General features: G+C 32.6%; 2 long non-coding RNA genes across 2 annotated transcripts; one reads left to right on the forward strand and one right to left on the reverse strand.

The window, feature by feature from the left end:
• Positions 1-2,792: 2,792 nt before the first annotated feature.
• LOC122148076 lies at positions 2,793-4,807 on the reverse strand. Its single transcript, XR_006162072.1, has 3 exons — positions 4,730-4,807; positions 3,085-3,292; positions 2,793-2,934 (listed from the first exon to the last, which is right to left on the reverse strand). It is a non-coding gene; the product is annotated as an uncharacterized LOC122148076 (long non-coding RNA).
• LOC122148075 lies at positions 3,159-5,752 on the forward strand. The gene is made up of 3 exons (XR_006162071.1): positions 3,159-3,299; positions 3,476-3,540; positions 5,160-5,752. It is a non-coding gene; the product is annotated as an uncharacterized LOC122148075 (long non-coding RNA).
• The last annotated feature ends 10,756 nt before the right edge of the window (positions 5,753-16,508 follow it).

Here is a 16,508-nt window from a genome sequence, read left to right on the forward strand (position 1 = left end):
GATATGATTACAGTGATGCAGTTTCTAGGTCAGTAAGTTAAATATTTCAGATGGTTTATTTTTAGGCACGTCTGTTTCCACTTTGTGAATGCTCTCCCCCTGTTTTGCTTCCCCTCAGTGTCTCTCTCTCCCCCGTCCTTTCTGGCTGTCTTGGCTTTGGGCAGCATTTGACCTAGAAAGTCATCATCACATGGCCTTAAGGCCTGTCAATGTTACACAGAGTCGGTATGTTCCATTAGCAGAAAGTGCTGCGTTGCGGTTATAAGCATTTTTCATCTTGCTACATATACAGTGGGGTACAAATGTCCATTTTTGCATTAAAACTGCTTCTGTTTTTTTTTATTATTATTATTTAATACTGTATATTAACATATCATATTATTAGCATAACAATGTAAATAAAGAAGTTTGCCACATATTTGATTATTTTTAATTAGTAACCTTAAATAGTGCATAAAATTATATAAATTTAAAATTTTAAGATTCTTATTTAAATTATGTATTGATATTAAATAAATTATTAAATCATTTTTAAACAAATACTAATTTACTTCTGGTACTAATTTATTTAATTTATTACTTTTTTAAAGAAATTACTACTTTTATTCAGCAAGGATGCATTAAATTAATCAGAAGTTACAGTAAAGATTTATAATGTAACAAAAGATTTCTATTTCAAATAATTTATTACTATTAGTAATACTAATAGTAAAAAGAAAATACTAATATAATGAAATACTAGTTTATTTGTTTTTATTCATATTAAATAAATGATGGTCTAATTACTATTCGATTAAGATTTACTACTAAATAAAAACAATTTAGTACTAAATTAGTATTTTCTTTGTATTAAATTTATATCAAACAAATAATTGAAATGTTTTAATTTTATATTAAATAAATCATTACAAAATAATTATAAATTTCTTGTTTATTTTGTGTCAAAATTGTTCTTTTTTAATTTAAAATAAATAAATTATGATCTAAATTATTACCCAATTTTATATTAAATAAATTATGCTCTAAAATAATATTATTAAATAAATATTAATTTTCTTATTTATTTTGTCAAAATGTTTATTTTTTAAATCCATATGAAAAAATATTGGTATTCAGTTTTATATTAAATAAATGATCTAAAAATATATGATCAAATAAATATATAAAAATAATATTTTACACCTTATTATTATTTTACACCAAAATGTTTTTTATGTTTTGAAATCTAACAACTTTCTATTTCCCGGTTTGAATTAGGTTTTGAGTCCCAGATTTTCAGTGTAGTCTGAGAACTTTGGACTCAACTGGCAGAGAATGTTTATAACTTTGTAAAAGACAGTTGAGTTTTACATACGCCTGTACATCGTTAACAAACTGTATATGCCCTTTGCAGAGCTGCACATTGATTCCTGATCTCTGTGTGAACTCCACTGCCATGACACCAGCACTGATGGATCTACTACATTAGATCACAGTCATATTCTATCGAGTTGTTCGATACAGTAAGGACAGGGTAATTGTTGGAGAGATGAAATGCCATTGAACTATTAACAGAAGGGGAACGAGTTGAGATGAGATACAGTGCTCAGTCTTCGAGGCCTTTAGGCAAATTTCCTATCGTGTTCATTTTGATGATTGAGAACATCTTCTACTACAGTATATGCTGTGTTTGTCTGAGCAGTTAGATATAGGCTTTGATCAATTAATATGCATGCTTAACTGATTTTTAAAGGAATAGTTTACCCAGATAGGGATATATCAGGCTCGAAGGTGGACAAAAAACACCACAAAACTCTCTATTTGATCATTTTCTCTTAGCTACAACACACAGAAACCAATAGCTTTTGGTGTTAATGACTATTTTGATGTTCCAATGCACTTTTAATGAATCTGACGCAAACACAAATAAGATTTGAAAAAATTGGTTGTATGATGACAATTTGTTTTATCTGTTCCTCAGTTATCGTATGACTTTGACTCTTGAAAATCCTTTACCTAATTTGGTGATCCCAGTCAAAAATTTATTTCTTGTAAATCTCTCATTATGATATATTATTACCAAATTAGGGATTCAATCTTTTTATCAACTTGTTTTCTTGCAATGAGCACAAGATTTTTATTTTGAGCACTATTTTTATACTACATTATGCACTGTAAAAAAATATCTCTTAGTCTTTCTCCTTTAAAAACTTCACATTTTCAATTACTATAATTTGAAATTGTTTAGCCATTTTTTTTTTTCATTTTTACTACTTTTATTATCTTTTTTGGAGTTTAATGATAATAGTCACCATGAACAGTCATAAATATTCTTTTAAGATGTCTCCTTTCCTCTTCCAAGTGAAAAAATTAATTGCATATGTGTTTGAAATGACATGAATGACGTCAAATGACCAAATAAAGTACATTTATGATACTATTATGTATATATAATAGTATCTTGTGAACTTTTTGTGGGTCAAAGTATAATGACCTTACATGACATCTCAATCACTCCATCTTGATTTTATTTAATTTGATTTAATTTGCCACACCAGAAAGAAACGAGGGGCCCGTCTGCTTGTAATAAATTACACATGCATTGAATTCATTAGTCTGTGTACTGTTTTGTCTTGTGCCCTCAGCATTTTTCATCGCAGACACACAGCGATTCCAAGCTGGTGCCACAGAGGTTGATTGTGTCTCTGCCAGCCCATCACAGAAGCCCCATCCAACTTCTCACCTGCAGCATTCTGCTCTGTGGATCTCACTCAAGGGTAATTGGGAACTCACATTCTGGGACCAGCTCTGCCTTTATTCCCCTGCTCGGATGCACTGACCCGGATGTGTGAGGTCAAAGTCATGTTAATAGGCGCGGGGTGTTGCAGCTGCATGATTCGCGCTGTTTTTCCACGAGTCTGTTTGTGTGGAAATTGCTCATCGTAGTGAATAAATCTGTTTCCAGAGGACAGAGGAACACTATTAGAAACAAACACATGCTGATTTAACAAATTTATGAACAATTACTCTTTGATAGCGCCATCAATTGTGTCTATGTTGTGGAAAAGGTTACTCCATCATTCTCTTGGAGTGTAAAGCACAAACCTCCGGGCCGTTCGAGGGCTTCCCCACCTGTCCATCTGTCATTAGTCTCTGTGGATCCGCAATCAGCCGGCTCTGTTCCGGACAGGAATAGTACAGTTGTCCTGCCGGACTCTGGCCTGTCCCGCAGCACCTGTTCTGACTTCAGGGACAGTTGTCTCTCCATTTGTCTTTTGCCATAGCAAAGTGTCCTTGGCTATGGGCTGCCCTACTATACAGTAAGAACATAACGATTTCTAAGTTATCAAAGCTTTTTATGACCGATGTTATCTGTATATTGTTTTCTCATGTGCATGTGACATGGCTTTTAAAAAAACTATTCAAATATTTACCTTCATCAACACAAAATGGCATAACCCATTATTTCCATAATGTTATGCATTTCTTTTTACAGGAAATTCGACATCTACAACTCTATAGAAACTGAACAGCAACGCCCTAGTGGTGAGTTTTGCACAGGTGAGAACCACTTGTTTTTATTTAGCACAATTTAGTACAATTTAGTACAACGTCTAGTTGTCTAGTACAACTATATACAGTAACTGAAAATTACAAGGAAATGTATTATATATACCTTTGAAAAAGATATATACCTTTGAAATCCTGACATGGGCACAAATTTGTCCAAGGAAGCCCAAAAAAAAAAAAAAAAAAAAAAAAAAAAAAAAAAAAGTCAAATCAATAATTTTAGTTGAATTTTAATGACTACTGTTCAAATTAATTAAGAAATTGATACTTTTATTAAGCAAGGATGCATTAATTTGATCGAAAGTGACAGTAAAGACTTTTATAATGCAACAAAATATTTCTATTTTTCAAAAAAATTATTACTATTAGTAATACTTATTAAAATAAATACTAATATAATAAAATACTAGTTTCTTTGTTTTTAAATTAAATGAAATAAATTATGGTTAATTATTATTAAGTAATTATTATTCAACTTAGATTTACTACTAAATCCAAACAATTTAGTACCAAATTAGTATTTTCTTTGTATTCAATTTAAATTAATTTTAAATTAAATTAAATTTAAATATATATATATATATATATATAACAAAATCTTGTTTTATATATGACAAGATCTTGCTATATATATATATAATCTTATTATAACAGAATCTCCTTCAATAATCTGAATATGATTATTGAAGGATCATGTGACAATGGAGACTGAGGTAATGATGCTGAAAATTCAGCTTTGCATCACAGGAATAAAATATACTAAAATAGAAAACAATTATTTTAAATTGTAAATATTTAATGTTTTTACTGTATTTTAGTCAAAGGAATGCCACCTTGGTGAGCATAAGAAACATTTCAAAAACATTCAAATATCTTACTGAGCCCACACATTTGACTGGTAGTTTATTGAATATATTTTTAAAGTCACTATGTTGACATTCAGTATTTATACAATGGAAATAGGTGCTTTTCTAAATCTTATTTTGAATAAGGCAAAGGTTAAATCAGTTGAGTCAGGTTATGTAAGGCCTGTGCTTTCTATGTCTAGCACACTGCCAGTACTCTTGTTGTCCAGTATGTACATTACATCTCCTATAGGACTCTGTTCACACGTCTGACACCCTCCGGCTCACATTTGCCCCACTTCACAACACAATGCTGATGTTAATGGGACTCTTACCAGTAATTCAGCTTTCACCTCAGAAAGTGGAGTTTATGCTGCCTAGCGTTTCTGTAGTCCCACCCTTGTGACATTTGCAACAGAATGCCGAACTGAGACAGGAATGGTATGTTCGACACTGACCCGTACGTGACCCCTGTGCCGCATTTTGCAATCGCCCCACTGGGTGTGTCATGTTAGGATGTTTGTGTATGTTGCTGGTTTGCGTGCACACTATTGCATAATGATGCAGAAGATTTAAATCATGAACTCTCAATACATCTATCTACATGCATGCACATCGCAAAAAAATAAAATAAAAATGCTATTGATGATTTTCAGCTCTCCTGTTTTGCATATGGCTCTGGTGTTCAAAGTGTGTACTGTATGCAGGGGTGAATAGTGCGAGATGTGTGTATTAAGTGCTGGTGTGTTGGTCCCCTGTTTGCAGCTCCCAGGGAGATCTGTGACCGATGCTCCTCAAGTTGAAGGTTCATCCTCAGTTCAGTGGAAGGTTCACCCAGCGGTCAACAGGCTATTCTGCTACCAGGGCACTCTCGCTCTTTCTCAATCTGTCTCTCCCTCCCTCTTTGGCCATTTTCTCCCAATTTTCTGGCTGTAAGTAATCAGGCAACACTAACTACTGTATGTATTAAACACTTAGACTGGGTTGTTTTTACTTTCATTGTTAAAATAGCAGTAACACGGTTTGCTTCAGGTGCTTCTTTCTTCTTGAGTTGAATGTTTGCCTTCACTGAGGTATGTTTTTGGCTGTTTAATGCATCATTTAAGTGGTCCTTGCAGGCAGACAGACCTTTGAACATATTTGTCTGGCATTGCTGTGCAATTTTACAGTCCTTTGTCTCTCATCAAAATGCAATGACCTATTTCAAGGCTTAATTTACAAACAATGAACTGATATGTTTAAGCACGTCAAATGCAGCCCCATTCTTTCATATGATGAAAAGGGTGAATAAAACTCTTGATGCAATGAATAACAAAATAGAAAATCAAATTAGTCTTTATTTCAATTCTGCAACTGAAACTGGGCTGCACAAACTTAAATAGTGCATTATGAAAAAATATTAGTCAAAAAGTAAAACAAATTGAATAATAATAATAATAATACATTTTATCAAAAACAATCACATTTTTAATCAATCACATTTATATATTGTGTTTATTTTGTAATATTATATAAAATAAATATAATTATATTATACACTGCCCGTCCAAAAAAGAGGTCACCACCTGCATTTAACTAAGTAAATAGTTAAGATCCTCCCATTGGATAATTACTGCATGGATAATTATGTTATGTGCCCAAAGAATGAGGTCAGCTGACTACCTGAATATACTGAATGACCAGGTTATTCCATCAATTAATTTTTTCTTCCCTGATGGCACGGGCATACAGTATTCCAAGATGACAATTCCAGGATTCATCGGGCTCAAATTGTTAGAGTGGTTCAGTGAGCATGCAACATCATTTTCACACATGGATTGGCCACCACAGAGTCCAGAGTCAGATCTTTACCCCAATGAGAATCTTTGGGATGTGCTGGAGAAGTCACTTTGTCTGACTCTCCCATTATCAATACAAGATCCGGGTGAAAAATTAATGCATCTCTGGACGGGAATAAATGTTGTGATATTGCAGAAGCTTATGGAAATGATGCCACAGCGAATGTGTGCAATAATCAAAGCTAAAGGCAGTCCAACAAAATATTAGAGTGTGTGACTTTTTTTTTTTTTGGACGGGCAGTGTATTATATAATAATAATAATAATAATAATAATAATAATAATAATAATAATAATAATAATAATAAATACATTTATTTTAATAAAACAATCATATTAGTTTAGAATATAAAATTATTTTAAAATTTTATAGTTTATATCTGTATATTTATTTTCAAAAAATATTCATTCTTTTTTTTTTCATTTTTGCATTTAATCATAATTATAGTTGTGCGTTTACATTACTATGTAAATTCTATACAATATATAATAAAAAAATATTATTTATTATTATAAAAAAAGAAAGAAAAACATTTGTCCATACAATGATCCCAATGTTTTTCTAAATATCTTATTTTTTGTTCAGCAGAAGGAAGGAAGTCATACGGGTTTGGAACAACATGAGGGTAAGTAAATTTTGACATTTTCATGAATCTGCCTTTAGTGAATGCAATGAAGTACCACATAATTCTATCATAAAATCCATGTGAGTTTTGTGTGCAGAGGCTGTTCCATCTTAATGGATTTGTTACTTTTTTCTATTTTGACTTAATTAAAAATCATGCCTCATTGATAAACAAATATAATCTATAGAAAATCTATAGAAATTGTATCATTTACTTTGAGTTGGTGGTAATATAATATTAATTGTGCCATGACTGCTGACACAGGCTGAAGGTTCTGTCTGAAACAAGTGTGACCCAGCAACCAGAAGCATATCAGGATTACAGTCTTACTGTGATCACTGTGGCCTTTAGCACAGCACTTAACCTCCGCCGCTGAAGGGGGGGGAGTCTCTGCTATTCACTGCAGATTGCTCTGAATGCAAACTATCTGCCAAATGACATCTGACAAGTAAATATAATGGAGGATCAACAAAGGACAGAAATGTGTATTGAATTTGCTACACAATTCAGTTACCAAGGGCTGTTTCATCACTCAGCTTCCCATGTTGCTCATACAGTATATAAAATTTACAAACAGGTTGCATGACTATAAGAAAGGTTGTTTTAATATAGTAGGTAATTTACATTTCTTTAAATAATAACTTATAAATGAATGGATAAATATATATAAATAAACAAATTGTGTATTTATTAAAAATAATGTCTATAAATAAAAATAATAATAATAATAATAATAATAAAAAAAAAAAAAAAAAAAAAAATAAAAAAAAATACACACCCAATATACCCATATTCCTCAAAAATCAAAAAACACTTCACAAAAATAAACTAAAACATAAAAAAAAAAAAAAAAAAAAAAAAATGAATGAACATATGAATGAATGAATGAATGAATGAATGAATGAATGGTGTATTTATTATTATTGTTATTATTGCATGTGATCATAATTATAGTTTGCATTCAGTCATGCCCTCTGGTCAATATATAAATTCTATAAAACATTTTGAATGCATAAGGAACGGATATTAAACCATGAAAAAACATCATGTTATTACTCAGCATTACAAAAAAAAAAAACCCATCCCAAATAAAGAGGAAAAGTGGCTCAAATAGTATGGATAGAAATCTCACTAGTGTTTTTTTCTGTTTTCGCTCATGCAAAAAAAATCCAATCACTGCCACAAAAAAAAAATAAAAAAAAAAAAAAAAAAAACACAATTCGTTGACAGTGTAAATGTGACCTTTGTGTTCTGTGGCAGTGTATGAACGTTAATACTTCAAGTTGACTGTAATACATCAAAAATTTCTTATTTGAATAGCAGGCTGCACTGCTGGCTCTCCACCTGACTGCCTTTGTGTATTGCTGAGTTTCATTTCATGCGAGAGAGCGAAGCTCTTCTTTATGGCTTGAGTGCGACCTTTGTCAGTCCCTGTGAATTAGCTAGAAGCATATCAGCTGCGCCGGGCTTTTTCTCGACCGTCCTATTAGCTGAGTAAAGCAAAGCGGGGGTCACCTTTAAGTAACCTTATCTTGTAATTGGGTTCAAGGTTAAGTGACCTGGGAGCAGAGAGGTCTAGGGTTAAGGCTGGGTTGACGGGGAGGGAGGCAGCATTTAATCACATATGGGGGAAGAAATCAAGGACCAGGATTCAACTGTCTGGGTCAGACCCAATTTGACTGAGGGGGTGAAGGGAGGTTGTCAAGCAGCCCATATTCAAGCCAAGGTCCTCAAAGCTTTTAACCTTAACACAAATCGATACCGGCAGCGATGGGCTAATATTTATCTTACAGATGGGAGTATTAAACGAGGGCTTTGCCAGAGCTTCCCCTTGCGGACCGGTAGCATCCTGAAGCTTCTCTAATTGAAATGTATGCGGGAAAACAGGCGATGAATGAAAAACAGCTCTGACAGCTTTTCGCTCCAGCGACTGCCCCACATTAGCTGCCCGTGAGGAGATGAATGACCAGCAAGGCAGGTTCAGCCAGAATGACCTATAGACCCATCCTCTGCCAAGGGCAAGGAAATTGGCCAGATTAAAGAAACAAATCATGAACATCTGCCTTATAAGCTTGTCTGTCCACGTGGGTCTCCATCTAGAGATTTTCATCTGCCTGCTGAGGTCTTACAAGGAGCATCTCAAAACTCTTGCATAAGCTATGTACAGTACTACTATAGGAGAGAAAAATACATAGATGTACATTTTTTCATATTGTGATGTCGAATATGTTATGTTGCATATTTTTTTCCCCAAACTTTAGCTTTAAAATGACTGCTATAGATGGTACATTTCAAATTAGGTTTCTATAATAATTTTGCTGGCAGTAACCATTAAGCAATTGTAAATGTTGCTGTGATCTTAATGTGATTTCAGTATATTTTTTTAAATAGTATCTCTGGTTTAAAACTCATTAGCAAAAGTTTTTCAAACGTATCAATTAAATTTTTCAGCAGCTTTTATGCATCAAATTTATAACACCACAAGTGCCATCTTAAGTTTTAGAAAACATATAGGTAATTTAATACTCTTTTTTTAATGTTATGTTGTATTGGTAATAGTAGACTGATTAATTAACATGAATTAACAAAAAAATATATTATAATATAATATAATTTAATAATATTTTGGAATAAATGTTTTTTTTTTTATGTTGTGTGTATTACCATTAAATTATAAAATGCATATAATCGCATTACATACTTACCAATAAATAATATACCTACAAATAAATGAACTCCTAGTGGCCAGGATTATTATAGTTAACTAAAACTTAAACCATGAAAACATTTTTTTTTTTTTTTACATAAAACAAATATTGACTGAAATCAATAGAAAAAAAATTAGTACAACTTTAAATAAACACATAAAATAGTTATAAAATAGTATCAGTGATACTAAAATAACACTGCTAGTGACTATTTAATGAAAAATTTTATGAAAAACATGTCTCTTTTATTTTTTAAATGTTCAATATTTTAAGATTTTAGTTTTTGTATTAAACTAAATTATTACTGATTTTAAACAATGTACAATGTGCATGTGTTTGTTAAAGCTAATGTCAAGGGTTGCTATGCATGCTTGGTACTACTGATTTGGCTCTGATGAAAGATATGCTTACTTTATTAATGTATAAGTGGATAGCACTCATATGTTGCAAAGCATGCAAAACTGAATGCCAGCTAAGAGCTTTAAGAAAACACTTATTGATTTTATTGAAATTCACACTATTCTAAAGACACATTCCCTATGCGACAGCAGTCCTAGTTAATGCACATCTGCAGTGCATGTTTACAATGAAGCAAAATTATTGACTGTCGTGTTTAACACACATTTAATTGTAAACTCAATTTTAAAAACTAAACTGTTTAATAATTCAGAGATGCTGTTATGTTTGTGCAAATGCAATACTTTGAATTATTCTCTCCTCTGCCAATTTGCTTTAAACACACTCTCCCTTCTTTTTTTACCTTCAATTTATTGGCTGCCATCTCTGACCTGAAGAGTGACCCCTATCTTAAACACATTTCAATGCAGCCAACAAAATTAATCTGACAAATAAATCACAGTCTTACAAATAGCGAGGAAGACAAGGTCAAAGTCACAGAGGGAATATAAAATTCAGCTAGAATCAGAGTAGCATTATAACATCTACTCCATCTGAAAATATCTGAGGTTAAAAGAATGAAGGTACAGATATTCTGGTAGTACTGGTTTGCTGTCTGCTGTCCCTGCTCTGTTAATAGGCCGGGTCATTTTAAACAGCTAGTACAGCTAGTAGCTGATTTGATTTGTATGACAAGTCAACCAGTCGAGAATATATTTTCAATGACCTTTGAACTCCAAGCTTTCCAGTTGGCTGCGTGGGGATGCCACCTTCACTTGACCCCTCGCCCTACACAGCCATTTCATGCTCATGTGAGAAAACAAGGCCCACACAGCACGTCTGAAAGAGCCTGTGTTTATCTGTAAACCAGCTTCTGTTCTTTAATACTTTTAGCATACACTGTAATAAAAGATTTTTCAAAGGTTTAAAACAAAGATCACTGGTGTACATCTTACAAGAAAATACTTGTAATTTATTTGTAACTATTTGTGAAATTTACAAGCAATTTCTGAGTGGTTTCATAGTAAATCCTAGGCACTTTTTTTTTTGTCAGTGTATGGCTGAACTTTAATAATAACTGCTTCAGCAAGTGTTATTTTAGCATTAAGTTTTTATTAATATATTATTTATTTTTTATTTTTTTACTTTCTACTTTTATTTTAGTTGAGGTTTTATTTAATGTTTTTTATATATGTCTATTTAGTTTTGTATTATTTTATTATTATTATTTGTTTTATTTTATTATTAGTTTAGCTTTTATTATTTATTTTCTTTCAGTTTTAGTTTTAGTTGTTTTAGTACATCAAGTTACTCAATTAAAATGAGAAATGTTGCCTTGGCAACTAGCTGAAATAGAAGGTTTTTAATATTTTATTTTATTTCGGTTAACATTTATTTTGTTTCAAGTAATGAAAATGTTTTTTAATAGTTTTAATTTTAGTTTCAGGTTTATTTTTATTTGACTATAACAACTCCAGCTTAATCAGTTATCAAAGTAATAATATAATAAAATATTAGAATAACGTTTGAATATTTTAGTGAGTTTTCAGAATATTTTGTTCAACTTTCTTAGATTTTCAGCATTATATTCAAAAGTCAGTTGACTAAACGGTATATATATATATATATATATATACCGGAATATATAATTCCTAGGTTTGTTTACTATTTAATGAAAAGCAGCCAATGAAAACCATGCTTTAATAATTTTCAACATTTTTACACATTTTAGTTTTAAATGGTGGTTTAATGGTTGGGTTAAATTCAAGATTATTACTGTTTTTTGTTTGTTTGTTTGTTTGTTTTTTTAATCAGTGTACGTTGCACCAAATATCTATGTAAATCCTATGCCTTTTTTGTATGCAAAAGATGGACTTTATCTCCATTTCTTTTGTATTATTTATAGGAACATTTTGTACAATAGTGCTTAAATGTAATTGTGTTTAGAGGTCATATCTTTAAGAATCAAATTTTTAATAAAGTTTCAGCCTGATTTTTGACAAAGTCATCTTATCGTCATTTTAAGTGAACAATTCCAAAGTCTTTAAGCTGATGTGCTGTGATTAGACAGGACTGTGTGCAGCTACTGTTCAGCAACCCAAGGAATATCCTCCTCACTTTACAGCTGGGGGGATTAAAGGGGCTTCCTGTCCCATGACTGACCTTAAAAGCCAATCCAGATGTCCTACAGCCCTCGAGACAAAGAACTCAGGTGACATGTCTTATCTTGAGGGCACTTGAGCTCCTCTTCTAAGGAGGTGGTTCTTTTAAGTGCTCCGTCATCCTGGCAAATGCCTTTTCAATTATTGCACTAGTTTCTAGCTTGCTTGTCTGCAAACACCGTAATTGTCAGAGAGAAAGCATTATGCATTCAGAATGGCTTCTGAGGTTTTTTCTGGGGTTAAAAGTGACACATCTCTGAATATTAGATAACGGAAAAGGTCACACAAATGGAAGCTCAAAGAGCGGTTACGGCTCATGAAGAGATTAGGTGATCCTCAGGCTCAGATTTTATGCTGAGCTCATTGTATAGTAAACTAGCAGAAGACACAAATGGAGGGCACAAATACACTACTGATATACTACTGTTCAAAAGCTTGTGGTCAAGTCTCCAAGGCTGCATTTATTTGATCATAAATACAGTAAAAACAGTAATATTGTGAAATATGATTACAAATAAAAAAAGCTATTTTCTATAGAAACTTTCTGCCACGGGATAAAAAACGTAAGACTTTTTTCTCACAAGAAAAAAATGCGAGATATAAACTTTTTTTGTGATAAAATTTTTTTTTTTTTATACATAACTTTTTTTATATAGAATTGCAAGATAAACATAAAATTGTGAGAGAAAAGAGAGCATTGTGAAATAAAGTTACAATAACCTTTTTTTTATTAATAAGATTAAATAAATATTACATTTAATTAATTTAATTATGTGATGAATTTGAATTTGATGCTGAATTTTTAGCATCATTACTCCAGTTATCTATCAGAAATCATTTTAATATGCTGATTTGTGGCTTAAATTTTTTTGAAACATTATAAATGTCTTCATTGCCACTTTTGATAAATTTTATGGATCCTTGCTGAATAAAAGTATTGATTTATTTTAAAATTGTTCTCATATTTTTAGTGGAGCCATCAAAGTTGTACATTCAATTCAGTTGAATGTTTGTGTAAATTCATGAGATATCAACATGCACAGGTTGTGTGATGTGCCCTTATCTTTGACAACCATAAACAATACTTATCAAGAGAAAAATACAACCCAGACTACATTAAATAAGGGCTTGCTTGCAATGAGGATAAATATAACATATAAATATAATATAACATTTTTGTTTCAGTGAACAATTTCAGAGCCCTTTTTTTGTCACCCCTCTGGTTCTAAAGCAAAACAAGTTGACAAGACACTGTGATAGTTTTCCTCATCCCACATATTTCCATTTTCCCCGGTCCTTCAAATTCCCCCTGTTCAGTTCATAACATCACTCAACCCCTCCATTTCTCCTCGCTTCTCTTCCTTTCTCAGTATAAGGCTGTCAGAGTTTTTTGGGATCCAGTGAGCTGTGAAATCGCACAAATTGCTGTTGCTTTACGTCTGGCCTGGTGACAGAAAGAGAAAGAGGAGGAGGAGAGAGAAGAGAGATTTTCTGCTCCAACACTTCTGAACCTTTCCTGCCCCCCTCCCGTAATCACACACAGACACAGAAGCACACGCACAGCTGCAAAACTGCATCACTCATAACCCCCCTACCTCCATCTCTAATCCACTCTCATCATACAAGCCCCCCTCCACCCCTGTTCCCACTCCACAACACCTCTACCACTTTGCTTTAGAATCCGGGTCACTTCACTGAACAACCACGCGAAGCCTCGAGAGTGATAAAACCTTCTGACATGCTACTGCATCCTCTGATAAAACCAACACTTCCACCAACTACAAGTGTCGCTAGCACTAACACTGACTGGGGAAAGTGTGATGTTTCAGACCAATATTTTAGCAAACAGGCTTCTGGTGTGTTTTTATATAATTCACAATATATATATATGTATATATATATATATATATATATATATATATATATATATATATATATATATATATATATATAGGCCTATGACATTATTTATTCACCCTCATGTTGTTTCAAACTGGTATTCTCTCCAGCGCAAAATTTGTGTATGTTGTTGTACAATATGTACAATAGCCTATGTTTAAAAGTATGACATGTTCTTTTACAAACAATGAAAGTGAAATGATGCTGTTGAGCTCCAAAAATGATAAAGAATACTTAATAGAGAAAAATTAAATTAAATTACATTTTAAATGTATTTTTAAAATGAAATTAAATTTAAAAAACATATTTAAAAATAAATTAAATTTAATATAAATAAACTTTAATACACAAATAAATGAGATTTACATTAAATTGACATTACCAGCTCCAACCCCAATCAAACACACCTGAACCAGCTAATCAAGGTGTTCAGGGCTATTTGATAATTACAGACAGGTTTGTTGGAGCAGGGTTGGAACTGAAGTCTGCAGGATGGTAGCTCTCCAGGAGCAGGGTTGGAGACCCCTGACCTACAACAACCCTACACCTAAAGCTACCCCTCACAGAAAACTTCCTGCATTTTTACATTCTCAAAAAAAAAATCTGTATGATTTATAAGCTTGTTTCTCCACACACACACACACACACACCCACAAAAACAAACAATAAATACTCAATATTTGCGAATGTGTCGGAATGAAGAACTCAAACCTGAAACAGTTGGATGTCCGTGAACTGGTCAGCTTTGTGTCCACTGCTGTTTGTTCAGTTGCATGCTTCCCTCTTGTGGAGGACTGGCGACAGTGCAATTTCAACTTTTCCTAAATTTCCGATAGAATATTCTGTAGGCTATTTTTTAGTTTGATTTTTTTAAGGCACACAAAGTACCGTCACTTCTATGTTACAAGAGTAGGCTACGGGCAAAACACAAATATAGCCTACTTAAAAGAGGATAGTTTTGGTAACTAAGGGTTAAAGAGGTTTTAGATACTTTTAGATGCTTTTTAGGATATGTTCCTATCTTTTTTTTAAACTCTTTTACCTCACTCTGTTTGAATGTGTATCTACATTTGACGTAGATAAAATCAACTTTAACCTTTTTCCTGTGTCTTTTAATTTATTTTAAAACAGAAGTGATCCTTTCTGGTCGAGCAGAACAATGTTCTCCATTGGGAGGCGCTGTGATGTAAACGCAACACTTCCCTAATGCCTCTGATCAACGGAAGAGAAGTTATATACGCCATAGAAACGGCGAAACATAGAATTATAAGATTCAGGCTATTTGTTTGAATACTGCTGCTTATGAAGCGACATATGAAACGATTTAGAGCTGTTTATAAACACAGAGCACGTGACCTGCTAGACTAAAACCGCGTTCATTTACAGAACATGAAAAGTTGGCGCATTCATAAAATGAAAACACTTTTAGAACCTGTTTGCTATTGGATTTATTCACTTAATTTTTTTTCCCCTTCTCTTTCAGGTCTTGGAGAAATAGAGGACGAAACTTGAAGACGAAGTTTAAGATTTATGAAAGAACACGAAGAAGAAGAATGCTAACTTAAGTAGCGTCATAAAAATCAAAATTCATCTTAAGCTACAAGAATAAAACTCGTCCTGCTATTATCTGAAATGAACATCGTCAAGAAATCAGAGTCTGTGTGCGCTGTTTTGTTCACTAAAGTTCGTTGAAGATTAAGTTCAAGATGTTTTGTTCTTCACTTTGCCATTGTTGCATTGGCATGGGAATGTTTTGTCCGTGCAAACATGTAATTGTTATAATGTCATAATAGAATGCCAGAAAATTCAGTAAAACGTGTATATACAGGCCTAGGCTACATGAACTCTGCACTTGTGAATGTTTTAAAGTGCTTGACAAAGATAGATTTTCACTGCATGCTGGTTCATTTTATTTCTCAGTGACTCTAGAAGCATGTGTTAGGATAAAATAATCAAACTGTAACTTAAATGTTATGTAATCTAACAAATATAAGGAAAGACTAACTACATGATCTGCCCTGTATCTCTACTTACAAAAATCTAAAAGAAAAAGATGGACGTCACAGAAATCCTACAGCACCATGGACAGTGCCTAACCCACAGACAGAACTCCCATGATCCGTCAAGGAATTTTCCATTTCTGTCACATGCCTGAAATGTATTGTTATACTGTATGAGTGTGTGCTGAAGAAGTCTTCATAGCCTCTCTACTCTATTTGAATAATGTTCATTACATTTAGACTCAAAGCACTGAATGGGTCATATCATGAGCAATCAAATGTTCCCTCATCTTTTTCCATTTCTGTTTAGTGCAGTCATGAAAAGTTGGATATATAGGCTACTTTTTTTTTCTTTTTTTTTAAACACTAGAAAAACATATTATTACTCCGGGTTTTAATGAACAGGAATCAACAGTAACACACACTATATGTGGGATAATGTGGCAATTTTTATGCAATTTTCATATCAGTGTGGTTATACTGTGT

Source organism: Cyprinus carpio, chromosome A16 (assembly GCF_018340385.1).
Source record: "Cyprinus carpio isolate SPL01 chromosome A16, ASM1834038v1, whole genome shotgun sequence".
Lineage (NCBI taxonomy): Eukaryota > Metazoa > Chordata > Actinopteri > Cypriniformes > Cyprinidae > Cyprinus > Cyprinus carpio.